Source organism: Hemitrygon akajei, chromosome 21, assembly GCF_048418815.1.
Source record: "Hemitrygon akajei chromosome 21, sHemAka1.3, whole genome shotgun sequence".
Classification (NCBI taxonomy): Eukaryota; Metazoa; Chordata; class Chondrichthyes; order Myliobatiformes; family Dasyatidae; genus Hemitrygon; species Hemitrygon akajei.
The window spans coordinates 42207651-42222944 of NC_133144.1; positions in this window are offsets into that span (position 1 = coordinate 42207651).

Below are 15294 nucleotides of genomic sequence, written 5' to 3' on the forward strand. Positions count from 1 at the left end.
GGTTATGTAAAGCTGCCAATGATTGGTATCCCTGGAATTAATACTCTACAAAATTCCTGGCCCTGCATCCAATAATTCCAAAGTTATTTGATAGCTATATATTAAATTGCTTTCTTTCTGTCCCATGAGTGATGGAGTCATAGGTTTTTAGAATTAAACAGCATGGAAAGAGGCCTTCTGTCTGACTCATCAATACCAACCATGGACTTTTCTGAGCTCGTCCTATTTGCCTACGTTTGATCCTTGTCCCTCTAAACTATTCCTACCCATGCGCCTGTCTAAATGTCTTTGAAATGCTTTAATTGCTCCCAACTCTACCACCTCCTCCAGCACCTCATTCCATACACCCACCGCCATACGTGCAGAGAAATTGTCCCTCAGGCCCCCTTTTAAATCTTCTCCCCTCACCTGAAATTTATGCCTTATAGTTTCAGACTTCCCTACCCCAAGAAAAAGACTGTGACCATTCTCCTTATCTGTGCCCCTCATGATTTTATATAACTCTATACGAGCCCTCCTCAACCTTCTGTGCCCCAGAGAAACCTATCCTGTCTCACCTTATAACTCAAGATCTCCAAAACCAGTAACATCCTTGTGAGTTTTTCCCACACCCTTTTCAGCTTAGGGACACCCTTCCAATAGTTCGGTGGCTAGAACAGCACGTAAAACTCCATGGGCAGTCTTATCGAAGTCTTCTACAATCGTAACGTAATGTCCTATCTCTTGTTCTCATTGTCCTGACTGATGAAGGCAAGCATGCCAAACATCTTCTTCACCACATTGTCTACCTGGGTCACAGACTTTCAGGGAAATATGTACTTGTACCTTGAGGTCTCTCTGTTCTACGGCATTCTCCAGGGCCAGGCTATTTGTTGTGTAAGTCTGCCCTGGTTCAAATTTCCAAAATGCAACACTTCATGCTTGTCCAAGTTAAATAACATCTGCCATTCCTTGGCCCAACTTCCCAATTGATTTAGATAATTTTGTAATTTTAGATAACCTTCTTCACTGCGTACAATAGACTAATTTTGGTGTCATCCATAAACATACTAACCATGCCCACTACTTTCTCATCCAGGTCATTAATACAGGTAATGAAGAAAAGTGGACCCAGCACCAAACCCTGGAGCACACCACTGGTCACAGACTTCCAATCTGTAAACAGACTAACACTACCACCAAGTTAATTTTGTATCTAATTGGCCAGCTTACTCTGGAGCCCATGTGATCTAACCTTCCACCCACGCAACATGTTGTCAAAGATCTTAGTAAAGACCATGTAAACAACATCTACAACCCTGCCCTCGTCGATCCTCTTGGTCACCTCTTCAAAATATTCAATCAAATTTCTGGGACTTGATTTCCCATGCACATAATTTCCCACAGTCCATGCCTTTCTGAATACTGCTGGTCATAAACGCTATTGTATTCCTTTACTTTCCTGTAAATGTTTGCAAGAAAATGAATCTCAGGGTAGTGCATGGTAACATACAGTAAATGCACTTTGATAATAAATTTTACTTTGACATTGACTTTGACTTTGAGATCCTATCTCTCAGAATGTTTTCCAGAATCAGAATGAGAATTAGGTTTAATATTATTGGCATTTGTCGCTTTGCTGCAGCAGTTCATTAAAATACATAATAATAAAAATCTACTATAAATTGCAGTAAATATATATATATATATACACACACATACACACACAGTACTGTGCAACAATCTTTGGCACATATATATAGTTAGAGTGCCTTGGACTTCTGTACAGTATTCTATAAAATGTCTTTCCAGTTACCAAATAACACTTAATATTACTCAGCTAATACAAAGCTAAGTACTCTTATTTCTGTTTCCCAGCCACCTTCCTAATTTATCCAATATACAGTATCGTGCAAAAGTCTCATATATATATATATACCTGAGACTTCTGCACAGTGCTGTTAAAAAATTATATTAAACAGGTGGTGCAAAAATAAAGGAAAAATATACCGAGGAAGTGTTCATGGGTTCATTGTTCATTCAGAATTCTGATGGCGGAGGGGGCGAAGCTACTCCTGAAACGTTGAGTTTGTGTCTTCAGGCTCCTACGCCGCCTTCTTGATGGTAGCAAGGAGAAGTGGGCATGTCCTGGGTGGTGGGTCCCTGACTGGTAAACGCTGCCTCTTTGAAGGTCTCCTGGATACTGGGGAGGCTAGGGCCCATGATTGAGCTGGATGAGTTTACAACTTCCTGCAGCTTTTTCCAGTCTAGTGCAGTGGCCCCTCCATACCGGACAGTGAAGCAGCCTGTTAGAATGGTCTCCATGGTACAACTTTAGAAATCTGTGACTGTCTGTGGTGACATAACAATTCCTTTCAAACTCCTAATGAAATATAGCCGTTGTTGTGCCTTCTTTATAATTGCATCAATATGTAGGGTTCAGGATAGACCTTCAGAGACTACAACAATCTGACAGCTTCAAGATCACTTTATTATTCATTTGCGTGTTTGTTTAATGAAGCTGATTTAAGAGCTGAATTTAAATTGCACAGCTACCATGGTGGATATGAAGACGCCTCTGGTTTGTAGTCCAGTCCACGTGATTACCTGTCCAAATACAACCCCTCTGCTCCTGTCTCCAGTGTAACGGTGCGTATCTGGGTGCACAACCATTCCCAGGATTCAGTCTATCCTAGAATACAAACCAATCATTGTCAGAAGATACAGCGCAGAAAGAGGCCATTCGGCCCACTGAGTCCATGCCATCATCAGGCATCCATTTACTCTTATTCAGATTCAGTTTTTGTCATTTAGAAACCACAAATGCAATGCAGTTAAAACATGAGACAAAGTTCCTCCAGAATGATATCACAAAAACATATGACAAAATAGACTACACTAGAAAATCCACATAACGTTTGGCAATCCCCCATCCAGAGTCCGGAGAGGCTGCTGCGTATTAATATCGCGCTACCATCTTAGTGTGTTCCCCGGAAAGGAGCTCCAAATCCACCAGACAAACAAGACCAAAAACTAAAGCTACAAGACCTGCACAAAACCACATAGTTACAACATATAGTTACAACAGTGCAAGCAATAGCATAATTGATTAAAAAAAAACAGACCATGGGCACAGTAAAAATAGTCCAAAGATGTTAAAGGACTATAAGTTCAAAAGAAACCACCACACAGTTTCCACAAGTCCCCAGGGTCCCAACAGACTCGCCATCCCACACCGGCGGCAGAAGGGAATACCCCCACTATGGACTTCCACGGCGCCGCCTGACTCAACCTTGCAGACGCAGCGCACAATGAAAGCTCCATCGAACCCAGCCTCGCAGATGCAGCACACAATGAAAGCTCCATCAAACCCAGCCTTGCAGACACAGCACACACCGAAAGCGACCTGACCGCAGCGGACTCTGAGTCCGTCGAACCTCCGAGCCAACGACCATCCCCTCTGGCACAGCTTCTCCGAGCACCATCCTCTGCTGAGCGTATTAAGACGGCCCCGCCAACAGCCATCGGCAATGCGACCCCGAGGACTGGGGGCCTGTTCTTCCTAGCAGAGTCCTGGACCTCACAGCAGCAGCAGCAACGAAGAAGGTCTTCCTGGAGATTTCCTGATGTTCCTCCTTGCTCCCACGTCTGTTTTCAATCGATTATGATTGCGCACGGCACCCCACTTCACAAATAACAGATAATCAGCTCCGGAGTGGCCGCTGCAAGCTGCGTCGCGCCACCATCTTGGAATCACTGATTGATCACATTGATTACTCATTCTCATCAATTCCCTGTAGATTCCATCGCTCGCCAGCACAGTCAGGTGGGCGGAAACCAGAGCACACGGGGGGGAGGGAATCGCACCTGGTGTCGGGGGGATGTACATCCAGTGTCAGAGGTGGGGATTGAACCTGGGTTGACGGAGCAGTAATGTAGCAGGTCTACCAGCTACAAAGTTACCTGTGGGATCAACAAGCTACCTCAGAGTAGGATATATTACAGTGTTTGATAGTCCCTTTCACTGTTATCTCCTACAGACCACCAGACCGGAGCAAGCATGGCATTGAGTGTGGTATTTCCAGAGCTGGTCAAAATTTCACGCTGTGACAGGAAGGAGCTGATTGTATAAACTCTGTGACAACTTTATCTGCACGGGAACCTTCATCTGATCACACACACTATCTGATAAACCATTCTCAGTAAATAATGCTCCTTTTCAACAACTTAATCTCCACCTCAGCACATTCCCTCGGGAGTCGCCGGGAAGGAATAGAGATCGGAGCACTGTCGGGGTAATTTAGTCAAAGACCATGATTTCTGAATCAATTTTCAGAAAAGTAAATTGTCAGCCATTATTGTTCTGTCCCCATCTTCACGCGGTCCATCACCAATGTAACTAGCAGGCCTATGATGAGAAGGAAGATTCATCAATCTTGTTGGCTCACATAAAAAACCAAGAAGGGTTTATGGGACAACTGTGGACACCTGCTATGGAAGGGATGGGACGGTGGGGAAAGGCCCATCAGCAAAAGGCCCTGACTCAAACTTCTCTGACTGAGTTGTGTTATGGGAGAGGTGATTGCTCACAATAAACCTCCAGCATCTGGGATTTTGTTTAACTTTTGCTCATCCGCCCCGAAAACAATGTGATTTTGGTTGTGTTAAGTTGCAGACTACATGTCCATATGATCACTAAAACCATCATGATCTCAGCCAGCACGGCCCCAGCCACAGCTTGTTTGTGAGAAATGGTGTGTGTGTGTGTGTGTGTGTTTAAGTGTGAGCGTCTGTTGTGTATAAGCGTGTGTGTCCATGTGTGTGTAATTCTGAGTGTCTGTGGTGTGTAAATGTGAGTGCCTGTGTCTAAGTGTGTGTGTGTGTGTGTGTGTGTGTGTGTGTGTGTGTGTGTGTGTGTGTGTGTGTGTGTGTGTGTGTGTATGGGACCTGAGACCTGAGCATTGGTATGTCCCTGGGTCCTGCCGGACTTCATCCCGTGACCAATAAATCTTAGAGGTTTCTCAGCTGTAGTCAGTAGTTTAGCCAAGGGGGAGCGATTAATGGGGTATAGTCTGACTTTCTGCCGGCCTTACACAATATATTATTTTTATTAAAATCAGAGTCACAGGACTGGGAATGATCCACTGAATCGATCTTGGGACTAATGGGCAGAAGGTCAAAGGTTCATTTATCATCAAAGTATGCAACTCCGAAATTCTTTCAATTCTCCGAGTAGCCACGAAACCAAGAAAGAAAAGAAAGGCAGCACGATCATCAACCCCCAAATCCCTCCTCCCCACAAAAAAATGAAGAAAATGGATTGGGCACATTGACCCCCAAATCCATCTCCACCACAAAAAAATACACTCAAGGAGATCTGTAGTTCATAGTCCAATCTAAAATGCTGCAAAACCTGGGGAATCTTTCTGAGTCCAGAGGCAGACTCCTCCCTGTCTGGTACCGAGCGATCAAAGACAGGCAGCTGGCACTCAAACCCTTCCCCCGGCACTTGCCTTGATGTTTCAGTCTCCCTCACCAGTGTAATCGGGGGGCAATGGAAGCTATAATCAGCGAAATGGGGCCGAACATCGGCTCACGTGCCATCGTGCAGCCTCCTCACCACCAGGTTCACACGTGCTGCCTCTGCCTTCCAGAATCTTCTTGGAGACTACAGAGCGCGGCAGCGCCCAAACCATCTCCAAACAGCAAAACAAGGCTCTAACAGTTCCAGAATCACATTCAAGGCGCTAAAACAAACGTGAAAGAAGTGAAAAAGATGTCTCTCTCCAGAAGATGTCGACCAGAGGAGCATTGAACGCCGAGGGGATGAATCAACAGCTCATCTCCTGACTGGGAAACAGTGTTTAGTGTGTGCCACCTTGATTGGTCCCTGTGCCCAGTGCTTCACCATCTGTACTTGGGTGAGGGGAATGGGTTTGGGATGTCCAGGTTTGCGAATGCTACAAAGCTAAGTGCCAGTGTGGGCTGTGAGGAGGATGTGGGGAGATTTTGAGGGAATATAGACAAAGTAAATGCATCAGCTAAGATGTGGCAGTTGGAATAACATGTAGACAAATAGGAGGATATTGACTTTGATTGAAAATAGAAAAGCTGTGTGTTTTCCAAGTTCAGATTCAGACTAACTTATCACACGTGCAGCGAAATGTATTGTTTGCGTGAACAACCAACACACCTCAGGATGTACTGGGGCAGGCTGTAAGTGTTGCCACGCATTTCAACGCCAACATAGCATACCCACAATGCTCCACAGAAGACAACGAGCAACAAAACAACAACAGCAAAATAAGCCCCTTTCCTCCCTCCCAAACAGCCACATATGCACACAGACATTTCACCAAAATTCAAAGTTCAAAGCAGGTTTAACATCAAAGTACAAATGCGTCACCACATACAACCCTGAGATTCGCTCTCTTGTGGGCATTCTCAATAAATCCAATAAACATAATCGAAGACTGTACCAACTTGGGCGTTCAACCAGTGTACAGGAGACAACAAACGGTGCACATACAAAAGAAAAAAAATATATAATAATAAATAAATAAGCAATAAATAGTGAGAACATGAGATGAAGAGTCTATAGGTTGTGGGAACAGTTCAGTGATGGTGCAAGTGAGGTTGAGTGAAGTTATCCCCAGGTATTGATTATAGACAGCTGCTGGTGGTATGTAAACTGTGGTCAGGATTATGGAGAACTTCCCTGGGAAACAGAATGGTTGGCATTTGGTCACTGGGAGTGCAAGTTCAGGGGAACAGGACTTCAACAAAACCACCATATCAGAGCTCCATCAAGAGTTTATCAAGAAACGCACAACCCCACCTTTTGTCTTTTCTGAATCTCCAGTTTGGTCTTCACTATCAATCCCCAGACTAGCTGATGATGGCACCCTGAGCTCTAGGATTGAGCAACTAACTCACGAACGCCCATCCTCCTCATGCCTTCTGCTTGTACGGACAACCAATTCCAGGAACCACTGATCTTGGAGGGCCTGATATCTACAGTTGCTCTTTATCACCCGTCCACATTGCTGGTCTTCAAGCTCAGAGCAGAGCATCGATGCTGGTATTGCTGGTCTTTGAGTGTGGACCACAGTAGCAATGTCCATATCACTGGCTGTCGAATGTGGACTGAAGCTACGGTGCCCATATGGCTGGCTGTCGAGCGTGGGTGCTGGAATCTGGGGCAACAAAAAACAAGTTGAAGGTCAGGCAACATCTGCGGAGGGAAGGGGGACAGTCGGCAGTTTGGGTCGAGAACCGACGTTTCCTAACCCGCTAAGATCCATGCTTGAGAGAAGAAGAAATTATTCACCCAGAAGGCAGAGAATATTTGGGTTTCTCTGCAAAGCAGTGCAACCTAATATGATAGGTTGTTGACTTTAAGGGACCCGAGGGAATGTAGGATAGTGCAAGGTAATGTTTTGAGGTGGAAGATGGGTTGTGTTGTTGTTGAATGGCAGAGTGAATATGAGGGGGTGATTGTCATTTTCCACCCATTTCTTCTTCTTACGACTGTGGAATAGATACCAGTGAATGGCGTGGTGCCTTTCCCTCACCCCAGTTCAATCCCCAACGCCAGCAGCCAGTCTTGGAAAGGCATATCGTAAACCCAGCCTGAGCAGCCAGAGACTGTTCGAAGGTGATGTCTAGGAGCTCATGCCCTGCCTGAAGTCAACAGGTTACCTGATAATTACACCTTTCGCGTGACTGAACAGAAGGTGAGAATGAGGCAAAACACACAAAATGCTGGAGGAACTCAGCAGGTCAGGCAGCATCTATGAGACCTATGAAAGAGACCTGATTAGGCTAGTTTGGAATACAAATCCTACCTTGGCCCGCTACACCATCGTTCACCCAATTAGATATTTTCTTGAATTTATTCAATATGTTGTTCATAAATATTTTAACTATGGACATCAATATTCAGATCTTTGAAGGTTCTTGAAAAATTCCCTGAAGGGTCCTTCAGGCAGATTGCTTTTGGCTGCGATTGTTAGATTTCAGACCAGAAATATTAAACTTCAGTTTGGGAATTTTCTTCTACTAAGCTCAAGGCTCTTTTTATAGTCCCAGGTAGCACAAAGATCAAACAACCTTTAGAAAGAGGCAGCATATCTAATCTGAAGGAGTTTATCAGAAGTACAGAAACAAATGAGAAAATTCTATGTCTAGTTCATCAAAGCACTGAGAGCAGAATCCCCGATGTATGTATCAACAACAACATTGTTTCTTCTCTCCTTTGTTTGCTTTCCCTTTCTCCTCCTCTGTTTCTGGTTACCCTCTTGCATTTACATCTCTTCCGGGCAAATTATCTGCAATTAGCAAACTTACACTCCCCTTTCTTTATCACTGGCACCTCTGTCACTCAGTCCCTCCATCTCCACCCTATAGTGGGTACTCCTTTTCATCTCTCCATGTCTCCCTCTCCTCTGCAGTTTAAAGGATGGTTGTTTACAGCTGTGCCCTTAGTTCTGATGGAAGGTCGCCAATTTAAGACACGAGAGATTGCAGATACGGAAATCCAAAACATAATGCCTGGACTGGTAAATGAGTAAATTGGTTTATTGGCGTCACATGAACCAAGTTAGAGTGGAAAACTCTGTTTTGCATGCCATCTGTACAGATCGCCTCATTACAACAGTGTATTGAGGTAGTACGGGGAGAACAATAACAGGATAGCATGAGGGGTAACGTCTTCACTCAGAGGGTCATGAGAGCTGCCAGTGAGAGCGAGGGCCTGCGCAACTGGTGCATGCAAGCTCGATCTCAAAGTTTAAGAGAAGTTTAGATAGGTACATGGATGGGAGGGGTATAGAGGGCTATGGTCCTGGAACGGGTCAAGAGAAGTAGGCAGTTTAAATGCTTCGCCTTGGACTAGATGGGCCGAAGGGCCTGTTTCTGTGCTGTGACTCTACAAAGTGTTACAGTCATAGAGGGTAAGATGCAAAGCCATAATGAGGTAGATTGTGAAGTCAAGGGTTAAGTTTTATCATTCTATTGTTGGAGGAACTCAGAGGGTCAGGCAGCATCTGCGGAGAGAAGTGGACGGTTGCCGTTTTGGGTTAACACCCTTCAGCTGGACTGAAAGATTGTGGGGAGGTAGTTGGTAGAAAGAGGTGAGAGGGCAGGGGTGGAGAAGAGCTGTCAAGGGATGGTTGGTGTTGCAGGTTGTGTTATTTTAAGTTTTGAACTTGAAACATTAGTTCTGTTTCTCTCTCCACAGATGCTGCCTGATCTATGAATATTTTGAACTTTTTCAAGTTTTATTTCAGACTTCCAGCATTTGCATTTTAATTACTAAATAGCAGTTGACTCGATTCATCAGCTCAATGTGGCCGAACCAGCGACAGGACCAATGAACTTCCCTTCATGGTGGTGGTAATGAGGCTTTAGAGCAGATTTGTTAAACACAGCTTGTGGAGTCAACAACAAGGACCAGACTAGATTGCAAACTGGCTGCAAAACAGAATTATAGATTAGGTGTTAAGTGTAGTTATTAAGACGGAAAGGAGTTGGAAGCAATATTCATCGGGGATCTATACTGGAGCACTAAATCATCTGGGCTCAGAAATTGAAATACCAATTTCATTTTGCATTTGTCACCAAACTGGGAGATAGTAGTTAATGCAGAGAGAGGCTGTGACATAGAATGGGGGGGGGCATTAAAAATATTTCCAGCCACATTTTAACCTGAGCAAGGATGAATAATCTCTTAGCATCTATACTTCAAAACTGTAGACCAGCACACAGAGGGCATCTTGATAGAAAAAAAAAGTAGAAACCGTACACCCTTTAAATAACGTGTCTAAATGAGAGAGAAGAGTCGAATGTCAGGCTCACTAATCAATGAAAGTCAGGCACGTTCAATTTAAGCATCAAAACAAGCAGGCAAGAACTGCAGATTATTCTTCAAATGAAAGAACTAATAAGTAGGGGTGATATTAAGCATATCTAGGCTATGTGTTTGCCTACTTTGGTTCTGGTCACATTATAAAAAAGAATTAAATTACATGAGTAAGTGCAATAAAAACAGGAGGGATTATAGCAGTCAGAACAATTGACAGGCTGGGTCCTTTCCCCCACAAAACTGAAGACAAGAGATTAGCTGTTGGAGGTCTCTAAGGTGAACAGGGTGTTTGATGGGATCGATGCAGAGTCGTATTTCCATTCGCAGGTGGAACCAGACTGATGCCACGAGATATCAAGCAGCCGCTGCTAAATCCGACAGGGAATTTAAGGAAAACCTCTTCACCCACAAAGCGATGAAAAGGTGTTGAGATACATTTGAGAGGTATTTTGATGAACAAATCATGGATAAAAGAGCAGAAGGATCTGTTAATCATGAAATGAAGATAGCTGGGAGGGGGTAACAGGTTAGAAACACACCATAGGGATTTGGCAAAACAAGTGTTCCTCAATTAATTACTTTGCAATCACTTTGAACACTCTAATATGCCCAAAGCTTCACCAATTTATCTCCCTTGTCTCTGAATGCTGCCTGCCAGATCTTTGTTCCAATAAATTCCCTGGCTTCTCAGACCCCTCCCCAACTTCGAACTCTTGCTGATTTTGCTGGCTGATCTAGAACGAGACGGCAAATAATTTGCCAACTCTGCTCCGAGGAAATTCACTCTCGTAACTGCACGCCATCCTGCCAGGAAAATGCTGTTCCATTCACCGAGCAAGAGGCTAACACTCATCAAACAGGATGCACTGGAACAGGTGAATTGTCAGAGCTGAACGCAAGGGATTCTGCAAACACCGGAAATCTTGAGCAATGCACAAAAATTCTGGAGGAATTCGGCAAGTCGGGCAGCTTTTTTCGGAGGGGAATAAATAGTCAATGAGTTGGACCGAGACCCTTCAACAGGATGGGACTGGAGGGGGTGGGGGGGGGGGAAGGAGCTTGAATAAGAAGTGGAGTAAACAGAATGCGTACAAGTTGTCAGTTGTCAGGTGAAACCAGGTGAGAGGGAAGGTGGGTACGCAGGGGAGGGGAGGATGAACTCTGAGGTGATAGGCTGAAAGGGTAAAGGGGTGAAGAAGAATGACACTAAAAGGTTAGGGCATTGGACCATAGAAGAAAGGGCAGGAAGAGGGGAACCAGAGGGAAGTGATGGGTAAGTGAGGAGAAGGGAAGGGGTGTGAGGATAATCGTAATGGGGAATGGAAAAAGAAAGGAGGAGGGAGGGGGAGAAATTACTGGAGATTGGGGAAATCGATATTCATGCCATCAGGTTGGAGGCTACCCAGGCAAAGAATGAGGTGTTGCTCCTCTACCCTGAGTTGGGCCTCTTCCTGGCAGTCTTCCATGGACAGACATGTCAGAGTAGGAATGAGAAATGGAATTGAAAGGCACCAGGAGTTCTTGCCTTTTGTCAGAGTTGTGCTGTCAACTGAGACTGCAAAATCTCCATCCTCTCAATCCCGCCTCTGGGTGTTCACAGCTCAAACTACATCACTCTTCCAGAAATGCACAATATTTAACTGTTAGTGAACTGGGCTCTCTAATTACACTGTGAAAACAATGACATTTAAATTCTGAAATAGAAACAACGTTGGATGAAAGATCTGGGCTTGGAACGTTCCTCTTTTTACAGACGCTGCCTGATCTTCGGAATATTCCCATCTCCTTCTGTCTTAATTTCTTCAGATTCTTTTAATCGGCATTCAAAGCTTCAGTGTGTTGGCGCATGGTTCCTTCACTAAGCAAACAACCTGCTAATTGGGATGCCCCTTTATTGTTCCAGCCCTGTACACCGTCGGCACTTGGAGATCCCAGCGAGTGAGCAATCATTATCTGCCCTCAAGCTTCCCTTTAGGAAAATCTCGTCTTTAAATGCCAGTGTTTGTTTAGCTGCACATTTAATTATTCGATAATGGAAGGAGTTGGATTTATTCAGCAGAGCGTTTATCCTCTTTGTAAACTGGTTTCAGTGAGAGGGCCCATTGCTGGATCCAGCTGGGCAAAGACTCTCCCGCGAGCTGACTTCCAGCACAGAACTCCGGGATCAGAATGAGATTCTGGCTCAAGCTGGAGATGAAAGAATAGGTTAGTGGGGTGGGGGGTTGGAATGACTAGGACTGCCCTGAGACCCATCATTGGCTCCGCCTCCTTCCTTGTTGTAACAGAGTGAGGGGAACACAACTTCCCAACCCCTCAAGGAATAACTCCCACAGGAGGTTCGAGAATTTTTAACAAACCTGGCACCGCAGTTAGCCCGATTGTTTTACAGCGCTGTGTGACCACATGGGTTTCCTCTGGGTGTTTCAATTGCCTACCACAGTCCAACGACGTGTGGTTAGGATCGGTGAGCTGCGGGCACGTTATCCTGGAGCCAGCAGCATGCCGACACTTGCAGGCTGCACAGCGCAGTCCTCGCTGATTCAATTTGATGCAAACGATGCATTTCACTGTGTGCTTCAATGCACACGTGACCAATAAAGCTCATCGGTTTTCATCTTTCACCTTATTTTACAGTCGATCTCATCTGCCTCTTGCTCGTTGCCGTTCCTCTGTATGCACATCCCCATCCTTTCTAAGTTATTAGTGGTATAAACGGGATAAGCGCAAGCAGACTTTTTCCACTGAGGGTCTCGGCCTGAGACGTCAACCATTTGTTAATTCCTGTCGGTGCTGCCTGACCCGCTGAATTCGTCCAGCATTTGGTGTTTGCTGCTTTTCCACTGAGGCCGGGTGAGACTAGAACTAGAGGTCATGGGTTAAGGGTGACTGGTGAAATGTGTAAGGCAAACATTGGTGGGGGGGAGCTTCCTCGCTCAGAGGGCGCTATGAGTGTTGAACGAGCAGCTAGCAGACGCGATGGATGTGGGTTTGGTTTCAACATTTAAGAGAAATTTGGAAATGTACATGGATCAGAGGGGTATGGAGGGCGATGGACTGGGTGTAAATCGATGGGATTCAGCAAATTAGTAGTTCAGCATGGACTAGATGGGCCAAAGGGCCTGTTTCTGTACTGTGGTACGCTATGATTCTCTCTTGCTCTGTCACTCATCCTGCCTGACGCTCTTTTTTGCTGCCTTTAATACTCTCAACCACAGAGCCTGTCTGTCCCTTTCTCATTTTCTCTCTTTTTTAAGGCCAGAAAGATGGAAAACAACGTAGAGTTTGAGCCGCACACTAGTATCGTGCCATACCCAACGCTTGGTGTTCCAGGTGTGCTGTCAGCTGCACTCAGTGGTTGACAGAGTCTTCAGGAGAGCTGGGCTGAGCACACCATCTTCCTTTTAGAACAGAAGCTGTCTGCGTGTGGCTCAGTTTCAACATCGGACCCAGCCATCAACCAAACACGAACAGCTGCCAGTCAACATTGCTGCCACGGAAACAGGCGTGTTTCAAACACGCTTTCTCTGAAGTATTTTGTGAGCCAGATTTAAGATGCTGCTTCAGTGAAAGTCCCTAATCAAAAGTTGTTTGCTCATTTCATGGCCTGTCAGATGAGATTTCAGTAGATGTTAAACGATGAAAATCACACCAATCTGCACTATAGAGTGAAAGAAGAGAGCTTTCAATTCAACTGCTAAAACTAAAAGCAGGAATCAGACCTGAAGTTCTGGGATGTTATAGGTTATGTCATTAGATCCTCATTGAAACCATACTTGCTCACCTACAGTAGATCCCAGTGAATCCCACATTCCTACCCAACCTTTATTCCATGCAAATAACAGGGCTGAATGTCCATAATGATAAGTCAGACTACAGGAAGGGTATAGAGAGCATGGTATCATGACAAAAGTACACAAACTCCTGTTTACACCAACAGTACTGAGGTCAAGAGTCATAGAGACATAAAAGAACTGCACAAAAACAGGCCCTTCAGCCCATCTTGTTTATGCCAAACCACTTAAGCTTTATGCCAAACTCCCATCGACCTGCACTGGGACCATAGCCCTCCACACCCCTACCACCCATGTACCCATCCAGACTTCTCTCAAATGCTGAAATCGAGGTCGCATGCACCACTTGTGTTGGCATCTCATTCCACACTCCCAACACCATCTGAGTGAAGACATTTCCCTTCATGCTCCACTTAAAATTTTCACCTTTCACCCTTTCCACTGTTGTTATGAAATGAACCGTATGGAAGGCCTGCAAGACAAATTTTTTTCACTGTGGTGGCATCCATTAGTCTCGCGAGACCATGGATCCTGTGCCTGGAATGGTTTCCAGGGCGCAGGCCTGGGCAGGGTTGTATGGGAGACTGGCAGTTGCCCATGCTGCAAGTTTCCCCTCTCCACGCCACCGATGTTGTCCAAGGGAAGGGCAAGGACCGATACAGCTTGGCACCAGTGACGTCGCAGGAGTTGCCAGAATGAGGTTGAAGGCAACGTCGGACTGTCTTAGGGACTCCAGCTCCGGATTTGTCCTCAGGGTTTACTCCCGAAGCCTTTCCCATGAGTGGGTGTGGCCACAAGGCAATGGAGGGTTGAAATCAGAGTTTTCCCTCTCTTGGATGGGCTGCCTTCCCGGGCTGACGAGCTCCATCTACCCAATGGACAATAATAAACTAATACCAATCCAAAGCTAAATTCTACACATTGTAATTGCAATACTGTGTTAATCCCAAATACTGCATTAATTCCATCTTCAATTCAGTCCTAATTTCCAATCCACCTTTTGTCCAATCCTGGACCCCATTCACTCTCACTATTGTAGCAAATCTGTCAAACCGATCTAACATTTCCTTGGATTCAAAACATTTGGTTCTGAATAAGCAAATACGTTTTTTGTTTCACATAAAGAAAACAGCATAAAATGGCAATTGACTTCATATGGATAATAACCAAATCAGAGCCAGTGTGCTCTCCTAGCCAACATAACCGTCATTGAGGTAAAATCAGAATCAGGTTTATTATCACCGGCATGTGACGTGAAATTTGTTAACTTAGCAGCAGCAGTTCAATGCAATACATAATATAGCAGAAAGAGAAAAAAATAATAATAAATAAAATAAAACATAATAATAAATAAACAAGGAAATCAATTATGTATGTTAAATAGTTTTTTTTTAAATGTGCAAAAACAGAAAAACTGTATATTAAAAAAAGTGAGGTAGTGTCCAAAGCTTCAATGTCCATTTAGGAATCGGATGGCAGAGGGGAAGAAGCTGTTCCTGCAATTTAGCTGGTTCTGCTGGCTCAGCATATTACTAAACCCACAAGGGAACGTGTTATCTTAAGTCTGTGCAATGAGACAGGTAAAATTAGTGATCTTGTAGTTTGGGATCCTCTTGGAAAGTGTGATCACAGTATGATTGAGGTTCTCATACAAATGGA